At 42.0% G+C, this 16,620-nt stretch overlaps 1 protein-coding gene across 1 annotated transcript in view; it reads left to right on the plus strand.

The window, feature by feature from the left end:
* The first annotated feature begins 11,459 nt into the window (after positions 1-11,459).
* LIPC (lipase C, hepatic type) overlaps positions 11,460-16,620 on the plus strand; it is a 180,397-nt gene continuing 175,236 nt past the window's right edge. Inside the window, exon 1 of the mRNA XM_062204785.1 lies at positions 11,460-11,648. The gene's annotated coding sequence lies outside the window, so the exon portion shown is untranslated. The remainder of the gene's footprint in view (positions 11,649-16,620) is intronic.

Consider the following 16,620-nt stretch of genomic DNA (forward strand, 5'->3'; position numbering starts at 1 on the left):
ATGGAGAGATAAAGCTATTTGCAAATGACATAATTATCTATAGAGAAAATTCCAAGTAATCTACCAAAAAAACTCCTAAAACTGTTGCATGAGTTGAGCAAGGCAGAAGAATATAACACAAACTTACAAAAACCAATTATATGTGTAATATATATATATATATGTAATTAATGAATAAATAATCACTAAAAATAAAAATACCAATTACATTCACAAAATAAAATACTCTATTTGGGTTGGGTATAAATCTAGCAAAATATGCACAGAACTTCAATGTTGGAAATGACACAATATAAATGAAAGAATCCAAAACAGATGGTAAAACCTACTATGTTCATGAATCAGAAGATTCAGTTTAGCAAACATGTCCATTCTCTCCAAGTTGATATACAGGCTTGGATAATTCCTATCAAAATCCTAATAAGACCTTTGAAATACATATGATTATTTTAGAACTTATACAGGAAAGTGAAGAAACCATACAGTACCTAAAATAATGTTTTTTTAAGTGATAGAGAGGAAACAGTCAATCCAATTGCAAGAGTTATACAGACACAGCTGTATGCTCAAGACTACATTGGTATTGATGGAAAGATAGTCACATAAATCAATGAGACAGAAAACAGACCTACAAAAATATACCCACATGAGTTTTTACAAAAGTGCACAAATAATTCAATGAAGGAAAGACAGCTTTTTCAAAAAATGGTTCTGGAACAATTTGCTATCCTAGGTTAAAAAAAAGAGAGAGAGATAAAAATAAAAGGAAGAGAGAAAAAGAATAGAAACTTGCCCTAAGTTTTTCACATCTTATAAAATTTCACGTCAAAGTGAACTGTACATACCGTTAAAGGTAACACACAAGACTATAAAACATTTAGATAAAACATACTAGAAAAATTTTTTCATCCAGGTCTAGGCAAAGAGTTCTTAGACTTGTCACAAAAAGCATAATTCCTGAAAGGAAAAATGAGATATATTGTACTTAATCAAAATTAGAAACTTTTGCTCAGCTAAAGACTGCTAAGAGAATGAAATACAAGGTACAGGATGGGAAGAAATATCTATAGCCCACATATCTGACAAAGAATTCATTTTTAAAATGCAGAAAGGACTCTCGCAATGCAAAAATAAGAGAGTAAATTCAACTAGAACATGGACAAAAAACCCAGGGACATTTCAAAAAAGAAAATATACAAATGGCAAATGAAAAGGTGTTTAACATCAGTAGCCACTAGAAACTAATCTCAACTAAAACCACAATAAGTTATTGGCTAAAATAGAAAACTGTAACACTGCAAATGCTGGCAAGGATGTGGATGAACTGGATCACTAGTGTTGGGAAATGAAATACATTATTATTGGCAGTTTCTTTTAAAATTTAACATGTGACTACCAGACAACCTAGCCACTATACTCTTGGACATTTATCACAGAGAAATAAAAACTAGGTTCGCACAAACACCCGTACATATATGTTTATAGCAGTTTTATTATTAATATGCCCAAACCAGGAAAAAAAACAGGCCAGATGTCTTTTAGGGGGTAAAAAAACAAGCACCCACTTTATAGAATAAATACTACTCAGCAATAAGAAGCAATACCCTTCTGATACTTACCCAAACTTAGAAGTGCCAGAGAATTATGCAAAGTGACAAACACAAACCCCAAAAGATTAGACACTGTATGAGTTCATTTATAAAGAGCTCTTGAGCCGGCGCCGTGGCTCAACAGGCTAATCCTCCGCCTTGCGGCGCCGGCACACCGGGTTCTAGTCCCGGTCGGGGCACCGATCCTGTCCCGGTTGCCCCTCTTCCAGGCCAGCTCTCTGCTGTGGCCAGGGAGTGCAGTGGAGGATGGCCCAAGTGTTTGGGCTCTGCACCCCAGGGGAGACCAGGATAAGCACCTGGCTCCTGCCATCGGAACAGCGCGGTGCGCCGGCCGCAGCGCGCTACCGCGGCGGCCATTGGAGGGTGAACCAACGGCAAAAGGAAGACCTTTCTCTCTGTCTCTCTCTCTCACTGTCCACTCTGCCTGTCAAAAATTAAATAAAAAAAAATTAAAAAAAAAGAGCTCTTGAAATGACAAAACTATAAAATAAAAAACATTTGCCAGGGTTAAGCAACAGATTGGGGGGCAGGAGGGAAGTATATAAAAGAGTAACACAAGGCATCCTTGTAGTGAAGGAACTGTTCTGGCCTCAAAACTTTGTATCAAAACTTTGGCTGTGGTATTATTACCACCTTGGGAAACGGGGTAAAAGACACATGGTATCTCTCCATATTATGCTTTTTTGTTTTTTTAAAGATTGATTTATTTACTTGAATGGCAGAGTTACAGAGAGGGAGAAAGGCAGAGAGAGAGAAATCTTCCATCTGCTGGTTTATTTCCCAAATAGCCACAATGGCTAGGGCTGGGCCAGATGGAAGCCAGGAGCCAGAAGCTTCTTCCAGCTCTCCCATGTGGGTGCAGGGGCCCAAGCACTTGGATCATCTTGTGCTTCTTTCCCAGGCACATTAGCAGGGAGCCGGATGGGAAGTGGAGCAGCCGAGACTCAAACTGGCACCCGTATGAAATGCCAGCACTGCAGGCAGTGGCTAACTCACTACGACACAGTGCCGCCCCATCCATATTATTTCTTACAACTTCATATGAATCTACAAGTAGCTCAAAATAAACAAAAATGTAACTGAAAAATTAAATTAGAAAAACTTGAATGTGCCTGAACAGAAACTAATGAAGAGACCCCGACATGTTTAAGAGAGAGAGAGAGGCAAACATCTGGCAGACTGCCATGCAGCCAAGGGCACAAAGGCGTGCTGCAGGGTCACAGGGGCAGAGGCAGGATGGGTTCATGGAAGGGAAGGCAGAGGTTGAGGCCTCCATAGGATGGTTCGGCACTGTAGGATGTGAGAGCACAGGCGTCCAGCAAAGTGCTACATTCCAAATCAGGGGCCACTTGCTCCAGTTAAGAAGGGGTTGGGTGCTGGGTGTCCACCAATCAGGCACCTTTCAGTTTTCCTCCCAAATCCAAGAATACAAAGGCACTTCCAAAAGTCCACGAAAAACTAGTCATGAAACTCAAAAAATGATGCACCGTAAAAAACTTATCCCTTTTAAAATTTTTTTTTTTTTTTTTTTTTTTTTTTTTTTTTTTTTTTGGAGAGGCAGAGTTAGAGAGAGAGAGAGAGAGGTCTTCCTTTTTCCATTGGTTCACCCCCCCAAATGGCTGCTACGGCCGGCACGCTGCGCTGATCTGAAGCAGGAGCCAGGTGCTTCCTCCTGGTCTTCCATGCGGGTGCAGGGCCCAAGGACCTGGGCCATCCTCCACTGCCCTCCCAGGCCACAGCAGAAAGCTGGACTGGAAGAGAAGCAACCGGGACAGAATCCAGCGCCACAGGGGTGCCAGCGCCACAGGTGGAGGATTAGTGAGCTGCAGCACCAGCCTTTAAAATTTTTTTATTTGAGAAATGGGGGTGGGGTGAAGAGAAAGACAGAGAGAGCTCCCATCTACTGGTTCACTCCCCAAATGCCCTCAATAGCCTCAATTGCTTTGGGGACAAAGCTGGGAGCCAGAACTTCAATCCATGTCCTACTTGGGTGGCAGGGACTCAGTCACTAAAGTTGCCTCCAAGGGTCTGCATTGACAGGAGGCTGGAGGCAGGAGCCAGAGTCAGGAACTGAACCCAGACCCTTCAACGTGGGACACAGCATCTTAACCACGAGGCAGAGCGTCCGTTCCCACACACTTACCTTTTCATTTTCTTTCCCAAGAACTTACTTTGTGTGTGGGATGTTGACCTATTTTCAACACCAATTTTCCTCACTTTTTCTTCCCAAATGACCTGTGACCATAAACTGAGACCATCTCCACTCAGTGTCGTTAATTCAGCTCTTCAGAAGCTGGGGACTTCCCACAGCTGAACTTCTGAGGCTGGCTGCTGGAGTGGGGGTGAGGGGAGGCACTTCTGACTTTCTCCAAGGAGTTGTCGGCATTCCTACTCTGTCTCAGGAGTGTCCTCAGCCAGGAGCTGCCTTATTTCTTCCTGGAGGTCATACCCATAGCTCTCATCGCTTGCACAGGGGAGGAGAGGTGGTGGCCTCCGGAACGCAGATGAAGACTTCACTCAGGCACTGTTTCAAACAAACTTTATCTGCCTATCAAGCACGAAGAAGTAAATCACAGCACCAGGAAGAATTCAGCATGCATTCCACGTCATTCATGCTATTATACTGTGCACATTTTAGCTCTTCTACAATGCACAGTAACCCTATAAGCCCAAGAGTTCTGGGGTCCCCCTTGACAGATGAGGAAACTGAGGCACACGGGATCGTGGATCACAGCAAGAGTGAGAAAGCAGGTCTGGAACTCCCATGTTCTGTCTCAGGTGCCTGTCCTCTGTAGGCTAACTCCCAGGGCTTCCTACTCTGTCTCAAAGTGTTCTTTCCTTCTCCTCCTGGCTGCACTCTCTTGGGTGACTTCACATTCTTTCATCTTATTTTTTTTTAAAGACTTATTTATTTATTTGAAAGTCAGAATTACACAGAGAGAGGAGAGGCAGAGAGAGAGAGAGGTCTTCCATTCGATGGTTCACTCCCAAGTTGGCCGCAACAGCCAGAGCTGTGCCGATCCAAAGCCAGGAGCCAGGAGCTTCCTCCGGGTCTCCCACGCGGGTGCAGGGATCCAAGGACTTGAGCCATCTTCCACTGCTTTCCCAGGCCATAGCAGAGAGCTGGATGGGAAGTGAAGCAGCCGAGTCTCAAACCGGCACCCATAAGGGATGCCGGTGCCTCAGGCCAGGGTGTTAACCTGCTGTGCCACAGCACCAGCCCCTCACCTTATTTTCAACAGTGCCTCACCATGGCACTTAAATGTTATGTTCAACTTCTCTGTTACTCCCTACACACCACTAAGAGCTGCAACGTGTCCAGTCTCATAGCCTTACTCATTCTAGCTCCTGGGCAGCTGATCGTAATTCAGAATAATTCTCTCTGCTCCGGGTGGAAGGCAGATTTAAAACAATCCTTTTTCGAAAGCCAATGCATCAGTTTCCATGGAGCCTTTGCAAGTTTCATGTCTAGTGTGGCACAGAGAACAGAAGACCAAAACCAGGGAGAGCTGAGTGTCAGTCAACCAGTGAAAAAGCAATGTTTTGAATGAACAGAGACCAAGAACGGACACGACCATGAGTGGATCCCATGGAATGAGGAGCAGTGAGTGAGCAGTTGGGGAAGTGGGTGAGTGTTACAGGGAGCAAACCTGAAGAACGCAAATTATTGCCTTGTTTGTGTGGCAGAGGGAGGCTTTGAAAGGCCCAGGTGTGACTGATTCAGCAGCCTGGGCGTTCACAGGGAGCCAGCCTGCCTTGGACACAGCCCTGTTGAGAGTAGCCAAGATATCTTGCCCAACAGAGATAGGTTAAAGCCAACAAATGTCTTCCTACCCGTCATCATAGAGAAAGTCGGGATGAGAGAGGAATAATTGTCAGTGTCCCTAATCAAAACAGACACCTTGTCAGAGCATATTTAGTAGAAATGCAAGGAAAACAAAAGCTAAATCCTCCATCTAGGCTGCAGTATCTAATACATCACTGCCAAGAAGAGCATTAAACAAATCCCTTTAAGTTTTATCTGGAGTAGGTGCTATATAGAGCAATTAGTCAGCTAGCAGCCAAGTCCTCAAGCTCACAGGGTAATGCAAAACACCTCTGATATGGACAAACAGGCACAGCACATGGATCCAACAAACACTTAAAGGCAGGACACCTACTATGAGCCCGGTGTCAAGCTAGGCTCTGACAGTACAGCAGAGCTGTCCTGTTGTTCACATACACAACCAAGGCTAGTTCACAGGAACAATCCATCAAATCGTCACAAAGCCAGAGCCAGAAGGCGTTGTTATCTCCGCTTTGTGGGTGAGTAAACTGATGCTCACCAAGCACGGATGAATGGTCAAAGGTCATACGATTAGAAACTTAGTACAGGGGCCAGCGCTGTGGCATAGTGGGTTGAGCTGCCTCCTGCAGTGCCAGCATCCCATATGGGCACCGGTCCGAGACCCAGCTGCTTCACTTCCAATCCAGCTCTCTGCTATGGCCTGGGAAAGCAGTGGAAGATGGCTCAAGTCTTTGGGCCCCTGCACCTGCGTGGGAGACCCAGAAGAAGCTCCTGGCTTCTGGCTTTGGAAATGGCTCCAGCCATTTTGGCCAACTGGGGAGTGAACCAGCGGATGGAAGACCTCTCTCTGTGTAACTCTGACTTTCAAATAAATACAATCTTAAAAAAAAAAAAAAGGACCTTAGTACAGCACCTAAACTTTTCTGCACCAGGAGAGAATCTCAAGAAATGGCAGAATCAGAGAACATCTTTAGATGAAAATCTTCTAATTTATGTCAATTTCAGTTGTGTCTAATTGTTCTAGATGTCACCCAAGAGCGACTTGTCTTCATACCCTTAAACATCTATGGACTCTTTCTTCCTTGTACCGAAAGATCCTCAGTGTCCACACTGGATCTACCTTGATGTCCCTGCATTCTACATATTACAGGTTTTAATGAGCAGGGTAGTGTATCATAAAGCAACACAAAGCCCAACTAAACAGAGACCTATACGATAAAGACATTTAATTGTATTACATGACAAGAGATGTTGACGCTGGCAAATCTAGAATTGGCAACTTAGCTCAAAATCATCATGAAGAACAAACAAGGTCTTTCTTTCCATTCTACTACCATCCTTAGGCTTGCTACCTTGTGTGTATAAAATGGCTGCTACAGCTCTTGTCACATATCTCCCACAGGACTGTAGCCCAAGGCAGACCCCAGCCCCAAGACTGCTCTGTAATAAATAACCACAGACTGCAATTTAAGAGAATATCCATTTATTTTCTCATGGTGCTATGCCAGGAGGCCTGGAAGGCTTGTTGTGTGCTTTCTGCTCAAGGTGCTACCTGGGCTGAGATCTTGTCTAGAATTTTGAGTAAACACCTGCTTCCATGCTCATTTGGGTATCAGCACAATGCAACTCCATGCTAAATGGGACTGAGGTCTCCCTTGTCCCAACGCTGTTGACCAGGGGGCACTCTCAGCTCCAAGATCATTTTCCATCCTTGGACAGGACTGCATCTATATTCAAAGCCAGCAACAGAACACTCAATGCCTCTCGTACTTCTCCCTGACTTCCTTTCTCTGACATTGGACAAAGAGGGCTCATGACCCTGTGCTTAATCAAGGTCACCCAGATAATCTGCCTGTTGATAGGTGTGACATCAGACCATGAAGATCATGGAAACCATCTTCAAATTCTGCCCTCCCTGGTTTCTAGTTTTTAAAAAGTCAGTTTGATACCTGATATTCAGGATAAGATCACCCTTACCTGAATCACGACAGGGGCATGCAGACTCCCAGTCAAAACTGGGGCTCTGTACGCAAAAATTCAAACACAGGAATGCTTTTGGGTGGGCAAACAAGAATGTGTGGTTTGGTTAACATTTTTCCAATGAAACTGAGATGTTATCCCTAATTTGGTTAACCAGAACACCAGCTAGCTGGTAGACGTTACTTTTATGAGAATTTGACATCAAAGAACCATTGATTAAGATGAGGATTCCTACTTCACATAAGTTTCCCTCTCTCCCCCTCTCACTCTCACCATCCTTCTACTCCTCACCATCTCCCAGCCTGCTCTGTGTTCCCATAAGGGTTATGAAGAATGCTGACTTGCAGGGAGTCTGATAGGGTTTTCTTGTAAAAAGTGATCAATGTGGATACATTTCTCATTTTGGCGTTTCACTGGTTTGTTTCTATTTATTAGGCAAAAGGGAAAGACAAGAGTTTATGGGAAGAGAAGGATCATCTCTCAAAGCTGACACACAGCAGGTCCTAACACTGGCCACGGTGTTTATAATGAGCCTTTATGGGATTTCCCATGTTTTTCTGGTATAAAATCAACTGCCTCTGCTAGGCTGAGAAGCCTCTTTACTAGTTCTTTCAATGCCTTGTTTTCCAGCACTGTCTCAAACTGGAGGCAGACTCCCTGTGTTCTTCATTGCAAGTAGTTTTCCTGCTTGATGACATCTATTTTGGTTTACCTTTCCTCTCCCTCTACCAAGAAATCTAAAAGCCCAGGTCAGATGTCTCCAAGGGGCTTAGACATGTTTGCACAAACCAGTGGAAATCCTTAAGAACTACAAATTATCAACCAGGAATGGCGCAATGCCTTAATGCCTTTCGGGTTTCTTTACTTTTGTGGAGGCGTGTGTTTACCTTGTACTTTAAGTGCCTTCGAGCCCGTTCTCTTGAAGTGCCTTGCCTTACCAGGAACCCTGCTCATTTGTTCTTCGCGCCGCCTTCATTCACAAGCACTATCAATCAGTGCCTGAAAACAAGGCAGCTTCTTGTAGAATCAAAACCACCACATCACAGCTGACGGCAAGAGGAGGCAGCGGGCATTGTTGTTTGTACACAGGCCTTCATCTCTTTGAGAAGCATCTCTGTTTGAAATGAATGAGGCAGACAAGAGTGATGGCTTCAAAAGCAATTCTCCTCTGGGCTTTTCTTATTGAAAGTCCTGCACATCACTGTTACTAGAAAGTAGAGAGAATAAAAAGCAAATCGGAGGCAGGCTATAGGTTCCAATGCAAAGGACTCACAGCTGGTTTCAGCCAGGCTGGACTGCTGGACATTTGCCTTTGCTTTGTGGATTTGGGTTTGCAAGGTTAACACGAAAAAGGCTGTTTATTTTCTCCCAGTGATTATGCTTAAAAATTACATAAACTTGCCTCAGCACGAGCCCAGTCCACAGGTATGACAGATTTCTCACTCTGCTGGTGCCTCTTAAAGGTGTTGTTGCTGGTAGGAGTCAAGCTTCCATCACTGCTGTTGCTATGGTTACAGCTACCGGACCACAGGGTTGGCTGATCCTTGGTCCAGCTCTTCCACACAGCCATCATCTCCACTGCAGCAAGAGGCTTCCTTATTTTTTGGTCCATTTGCATTTGGATGGAAAAGTAGAAAGCACATAATTTTCTGTGGTACTGCACAATCCCTCTGTAGATTTTTTAGGACACTAATGCTGATTAGGATCTAAAGTCTTGGGCTACCGAAAAATTAAAGGTCCATTCAAGACCCAATAGATGATCCTCCCAATAATTGGTTTGTGGGTATTCACCTTTATATTTTGTTTGCAGAGGTACTGCAATTTGGCTATAGAATCTCAAGCCAAATGTCTGACTTATAACTGGAATGGTACAATGTGTATTTGAAGTATGATTTCATTTTATGAGTTCACTGTATTTTTCCATCTTCATTTTTCCTATAAATTATTTCTAAAATGTCTTACGTTATTTGCATCTTCATTTAAATTTTTTAATTTTCATTTTATTTGAAAGGCAGAGAGAGGATAAAAGAGAAGAAAGAGAGAGAGATTTCTTCATTACGGGCTTACTCCCAAAATGCCTGCAACTGCCAGGGCTGGGCCAGGCCAAAGCCATGAGACTGCAACTTAGTCCAGATCTCCCATGTCGGTGGAAGAGACCTGAGTACTTCTTTTTTTTTTTAATTTTTTTTTTTGAGATTTATTTTATTTATTTGAAAGACAGAGTTACAGAGAGAGGTAGAGACATAGAGAGAGGTCTTCCATCCACTGATTCACTCCCCAGATGGCCACAACGGCTGGAGCTGCACTGATCCGAAGCCAAGAGCCAGGAGCTTTCTCTGGGTCTCCCACGTGGATGCAGGGACCCAAGGACATGGGCCATCTTCTACCGCTTTCCCAGGCCATAGCAGAGAGCTGGGTCTCGAACCAGCGCCCATACAGGATGCAGGTGGTTCAGGCCAGGGCTTTAACCCACTGCGCCACAGCACCGCCCCACAAGACCTAAGTACTTGAGTCATCATTTGTTACCTCCCAGGGTATGCATTAGCAGGAAGCTGAATTAGAAATGCAAGAGCCAGGACTCTAACCCAGGCACTCTGATACGAGGTGTGGGAGTCCCAAGCAATGTCTTAACCACTGTGTGCAATGCCTGCCTTAATTATTTGTATCTCCAAAAAGTGCTTTAAATCCTTTAGAAGCAAGGCTAAATATAAAAGAAGAATATTCATCAGCAATCCATTGGTTTCTTGCTATTAGGATAGGAGAGAGAAAAAAAAAAAAACAAAGCCTTTTGTGTACAGGGAGAGAATTATATAATACAAAGTCCCAACAGCATATTCTGTATAAAAATCAAATATAATCTGTTGTATGTTTTCTTTCAGATAAAAATAATATAAACATGATTAGATTGAACGAAAGTAGAATCTGGTACATGGGAGGGGTGTGGCCATGGCATTCCTGACCCAGGAGGAGCCTTGAATCTGAGGCTTGGTAGATGAAGTTGTTCACATGAGAAACTTAGTCCCTGAAGGAGCCTGACATGGGCCATGCAGGCATGCTATACCCTAGGAAAGTGCAGAGCAGGTTTTGGGCCCTTCAGTGTCCTATACACAGTAAAAGTTTTACAAACAGATGCCAAGTCAATCAGGGAAAAATAAGCAAAAAGCATTATGTCTGTGTGCTAAATAATTTCACAGATCATCTTCAAACTAACCCCAGGCAGAATTTGTTTAGCAGTAGTGGGGAAAGTGGGTGCTATACAGGGCGTTTGAGTTATTCCCTCAACAACACTTCAAGATAGATGTTTCCTCTCCCCTGTTTTTCAGATGAGGTTGAGGAAAATCAAGTAATCCATGCAAAACCATGTAACAAGGGAGAGGAACACCTAAGATTCATCTCGGGGTTGTCTGATTCTAAATGCAGACGACTTAGTCCTTCAGTTTTCTCTAATACGTCTGAAGTCCATGTTAAAAACTAAAATCTGAGGTCCCATCTCAAACCCACTGAATCTGCGAGGATGGACTTGGAATCGTGTTTAACAACAGACCACAAGGTTGCTGCCAAAGAAATTTAAGCAAACTGCCCTAAGGTATCAGGTTAGAAGTGGAAACCCACATTCCTCTGAATGAATGAGTAGAAGCCGACAGAGATTTGGAGTTCACACAACTCAAATGAAATCATATCATTTTGGAGTTTATCAGATCATAAACTTATAGGTAATCTAGCCTTGTCTGATGTAAGGTTATCCGGACCCTTAAATACAAAGCTAAAAGCAGCCTCTCATTTAAACCTCAGACTCTTTTTAGCTTTGTGCTCTGCTGCTGTTTGACCCTGAAGAGCAGAAGGGACTAAGCTTCTGCTGCATTCCTAGCAGTGTGATTGATGCCAGGGCTGCGCCAGGGCTGCACAGAGAAGCCGGACTGAGAATCAGTCCTCATATCTGATTGCCTCTCCAGACTCAGATCTCATTGGATGAGCAAGTTACACAATCCAGGAAGTATGAAATCTACCATTTCTTGGTTTGGGTTTTTTTTGTTCTTGTTGTTGCTGTTTCAGTTTTTCCACTGCTGAAGAAAAAAGCCACGGCAGTTTCCATACCAGTCATGAAAGCAAAAAAAGTCTCAGTATCAGCTAGGTGCTTAATGCACTAAGTGGAAAGCAAATCAGTGTTTCCTGGCATGGCTGAGTCTAAGCCAAGCTGGGACACTGTGCAGTGCAGCCAGAGGTGGAGAGCGAGAAGCTGAACTGAAGCCTACTTCCCAGCACTTCGTATTGTAAGTGATTCTTATTATCTCAATGGGAGATTTAAGGTCTGTTTAAAGAAAAGCATAGGCACAATTTCCCCCATTTGGAGCATTGATCCTTTTGTCACCAACTTTATATGTTATTGCCAAGACACTTGCTTTGAATGAGAGTTCCATAGGTGATGTCTTAAAAAAAAAAAAAAAAGGCAATGACAGTTACGTTTTACAATGAGCGGGTTTAACTCGTTTTCATATACTTCTGTTCCTGAGTGTGCTTGATCTTGCTTCATCTGCACGTAACTCAATGAGGCTGTTGTGCTGATTAATACAATGTTACAGATGGGGAAACTGGTAGCTCCTGACAGCCAAATTCAGAAGCTTGTGGAAAGTTCACAGCTGCAGGTGAGTCCAGCTCATTTCACAACACTAGCTGCATCCCAAAGACGCCACGAACTGAATCCATTCCTTTCTCAAGAGATTCATTCTTGTTTTGTATTAAAACATAAGGCCTTATAGTATGTTTGTTGCTTAAAAATGGGTATCTGTAACAAAAAGATGCAGAAATGCTATAATGTTTTATCAAAGACACAAAACAAAAAAAATTGGTAAAGTTGATATCATATAAAGGAGATTCCGAAGCCCCAGTGGTGGGAAGAGGGTGCAAAGAAGCGCCTGATTATAATGACAGATTTAAAAATCAGCTCTGAGATTAGTGGAGTTAGAAATGCAAAGAGAAATAGAACAAATAAACTTTATTGAGAGGTTTCAACTCACTTGGAGGCTAAGTGAAAAAATTAGGTAACAATAAAAATAAATACACATTTAGCTAGACAAAAATTTAGAGGACATGAAGATGTGACAAAAATGTAAATTTAGGCCGGCGCCGTGGCTCAACAGGCTAATCCTCCGCCTTGCGGCGCCGGCACACCGGGTTCTAGTCCCGGTTGGGGCACCGATCCTGTCCCGGTTGCCCCTCTTCCAGGCCAGCTCTCTGCTGTGGCCAGGGACTGCAGTGGAGGATGGCCCAAGTGTTTGGGCTCTGCACCCCAGGGGAGACCAGGATAAGCACCTGGCTCCTGCCATCGGAACAGCGCGGTGCGCCGGCCGCAGCGCGCTACCGCGGCGGCCATTGGAGGGTGAACCAACGGCAAAAGGAAGACCTTTCTCTCTGTCTCTCTCTCACTGTCCACTCTGCCTGTCAAAAAAAAAAAAATAGTTTAAAAAAAAAATGTAAATTTGGGCCGACGCCATGGCTCAATAGGCTAATCCTCCGCCTTCAGCGCCGGCACACCGGGTTCTAGTCCCAGTCAGGGCACCGGATTCTGTCCCTATTGCCCCTCTTCCAGGAGAGCTCTCTGCTGTGGCCCGGGAAGGTAGTGGAGGATGGCCCAAGTCCTTGGGCCCTGCACCCTCATGGGAGACCAGGAGAAGCACCTGGCTCCTGGCTTCGGATCAGCGCGGTGCACCGGCCACAGTGGCCATTGGAGGGTGAACCAACGGTAAAGGAAGACCTTTCTCCCTGTATCTCTCTCACTGTCCACTCTGTCAAAAAAAAATGTAAATTTTAAAAATAACACAGAGGTTATGAATACTATACCATAACAAGCTAGGAACAGCAGACAAAGAAACTTAGATGATACAGATTTTTCATATATAGGGTGCTGGTATGCTGACTCTCAATTAAGGCTTTTCCCACCATGTAAAATAAAACTAATTGTTAAGAAAATCAGTGAGGACAATGAAAGGAGCCGTAGGTGAAATGATGACCCAAACTACAGCTGACAGTTCAGGGTTTGGATTATAACTGAATTGTTCATTGATGTGTCTAGGAAATTTATTGAACCTTTCTGAACCTTAAATTCCTCATCTGAAAATGAGGCTCTACTCTATAAAGTTGTTATGAACACTACCTATAAAATATACAAAAGAAACTAGACTTCAAAGAGTTAAAACCATCATCCATAACATACAACTCCATTTTTAATGTACTCATATTTTACTTAACTAAAAAAGTCTGAAATTCTTGTAGACTGAAAGTCTCAAAAACACATGAGAGGTCTTCAAAAAGTTCATGGAAAATGCATATTGTAAAAAACGATGCATGGATTTCAAGAATCTTTTCCACCAAAATTGTCTTATAGTTCCAGTTTTCCACGAACATTTTGAACTACCCATGTACACCTAATACTAATAGTGGTTGCACCTATGCATAGGCACTTCTGGTGACTTGTTATTTTGCTTTCTTTATCTGTAATGTTTATACTGTGACTATATAGTAATTATATAATAAATACGACAGTAAATACGGACTTTTAAAAAACCTAGTGAAAAAGAAAACAAAGATTAACATACTGGCTTTCCATAGATGGTGATATATATATATATAGATATATCACCAGCGCCGTGGCTCACTTGGTTAATCCTCTGCCTGCAGTGCTGGCACCCATATGGGCACTGGGTTCTAGTCCTGGTTGCTCTTCTTCCAGTCCAGCTCTCTACTGTGGCCCGGGAGGGCATGGAGGATGGCCCAAGTGCTTGGGCCCTGCACCCACATGGGAGACCAAGGGAAGCACCTGGCTCCTAGCTTCAAATCGGCACAGCACCGGCCACAATGGCCATTTGGGGAGTAAACCAACGGAAGGAAAACCTTTCTCTCTGTCTCTCTCTCTCACTGTCTAACTCTGCCTGTCAAAAAAAAAAATTGATATAAAGGGTATTTAAAATATAAGTGATGGTAATGTACAATTTATAATGATCCATTTGATAAATTTAGCCACATGGACAACAAAAAATATAAAGGTGGCAAGATACAATGTATAAAACATGGAAACAATGATACAGAGGAGGGTAACTGAGAAAGTTATTAAAAATAGCTCACTCACTGAAGGAATATTATGACCCACACAAATTTACTGAACAATATTTCTACATATTCCAAAAACAGATTTCCTTCCATATTATGTAACCACGTCCAAATCATGGAAAAACAAGATCTAATCCCCAATTTGCTCTAAGAAATAAAATATCATCCTCATCTATAAACCTGAGAAAAATACCATACAGGCACACACATGAATTCAGTGTTAGGGCAGTAAACATGTGCAGCATGAATTTCAGCAAAACTGGTTTGAAAAGATTAGAACAGGTTCAAAAACAGAGTACATTTTTCAAATATAGTTGCTCATAAGTGAATAGATGAAAATATAGGTATGTGAATGAAGAAAATAACACAGTCAATTGGCTCATCTACTAAGGACCTAAAAGGCAGAAGTGGCTTATGCATATCAGGTATTTTCTAATTTTTGTGGACCACATACTCCGTGAGGCCCAATGAATATAGGCAGAAAAGTCGTTGTTAACTGAGCTTGTAGAATGCAGATGGTAAAACAGTGGCAGCAGTGATCAGTAAGGATAAATTCTAGAAATGCTAGAAGATTACAACCACAGAATATCTTTTAAAAAAGAATTGGTTTTTTATTTATGAATTTTATATGTATGAGTCTTAAAAGAAACATGGAAGAAATGAAGACACTAAAGATATGCCTGAAGAAAAGACTATAAATCTGACTACCTGAAAATTTACAATTCTAGTTAACGAAAGACACCACAGGCACTGTGCAAAAAAAACCAAAGACAAACTGGGAGAGGATATTTGCAATGCAAATAGCTTCAAAGAATTAAAATCAGTAATAAAAACACTAATGAACTAATGGAACCATGAGTAAAATATATGAACAAGCAATTTATGGCAAAGGAAATTTAAATGGCCAATGACACATATATAAAGATATTCAACTTCACTAGTAATCAGACAGATGAAAATTAAAACAATGAAATGTCACTTTATATCCATCAAACTGCTGAAAATGAAATAATATGACACTCTCAAGTGATGGCAATGATGTGGACAAACTGGAGGAACACTATTGATGCAACCATTTTGAAGAATAAATTGTCAACATCTAGTAATACCAAAGGGACTTCTATTTTACTATCAAGCAAATTCATTTCTGGAGTAAATTCTAGAAGTTCTTATGGATAATTCAATGTCCAAGTAAACAATGTGACACCAAAAAAATAAGATAAAAATAAACAAGTATCCATCAACCCTGTGAGTAAATTATGATATATACAGTGCAACTATTTATAGCAATTTTGTCAACAGAGGTCAATCTCAAAAACATGCTGAGTGAAAAAACAAATTGTGGATAAATATGTAGAGTATAAAAGGTTTAAAACATACAAAACAACGGTATATATATTTTTAGCTACTTACCTATGCTGCAAACATATACAACATGAATAAGAACGATAGATGCCAAAGTCAGGATGGGATTACCTGTGAGGAAGGGAAGAGGAATGAGGTTTTGGAAGAAGTCTGCTGTTGTACAGGTATTCAGCATGTTCACAATAGGATGCATCTATAGCAAAATATTAGTATTTGCTGGAGCTGAGAAGCAGATGGGATTCATAGATATTCATTATAGCTAAGTACTTGAAAGCACTAAAATTTTTTAAATGAGCACCTCAGCTAAAAATGTATGACAAGACAGGTGGTTAAGATTACAGGTAGGAGGCAGCAGGTGATAGCAAGTGGTTGGGTTGGGTCTCTCTCACCCCCCAAGCTTCAGCCTGGCTCAGTCCCAGCAGATGCAGATATTTGGGGAGTGAACCAGAGAATGGGAGATCTCTCTCTCTCTCTCTCTCTCTATCTCTTTTCCCCTCTGTTTCTCTCTCTGTCTCTCTGCCTTTCAAATAAATACATAAAATTATTTAAAATGTATTAAAATATGGAAACATAAGCATGTATATAAAAGATATAAATGTCATGAATAGGTAATTCAGAAAGAAAGAAAATATGCAATAAAATGAAGATGGTGATTTATTCAACTTTAACTCACTGGTAAAAAATTAAAATATGCATTTATCATTTTGGCTTATTAATTTAGCATGAAATTTTTATGAAATTGGTAATAGCTCATGTTAACAGGGGTGAAGGCTG

The sequence above is a fragment of the Lepus europaeus genome, chromosome 11 (genome assembly GCF_033115175.1).
Source record: "Lepus europaeus isolate LE1 chromosome 11, mLepTim1.pri, whole genome shotgun sequence".
In the NCBI taxonomy this organism is placed as follows: domain Eukaryota; kingdom Metazoa; phylum Chordata; class Mammalia; order Lagomorpha; family Leporidae; genus Lepus; species Lepus europaeus.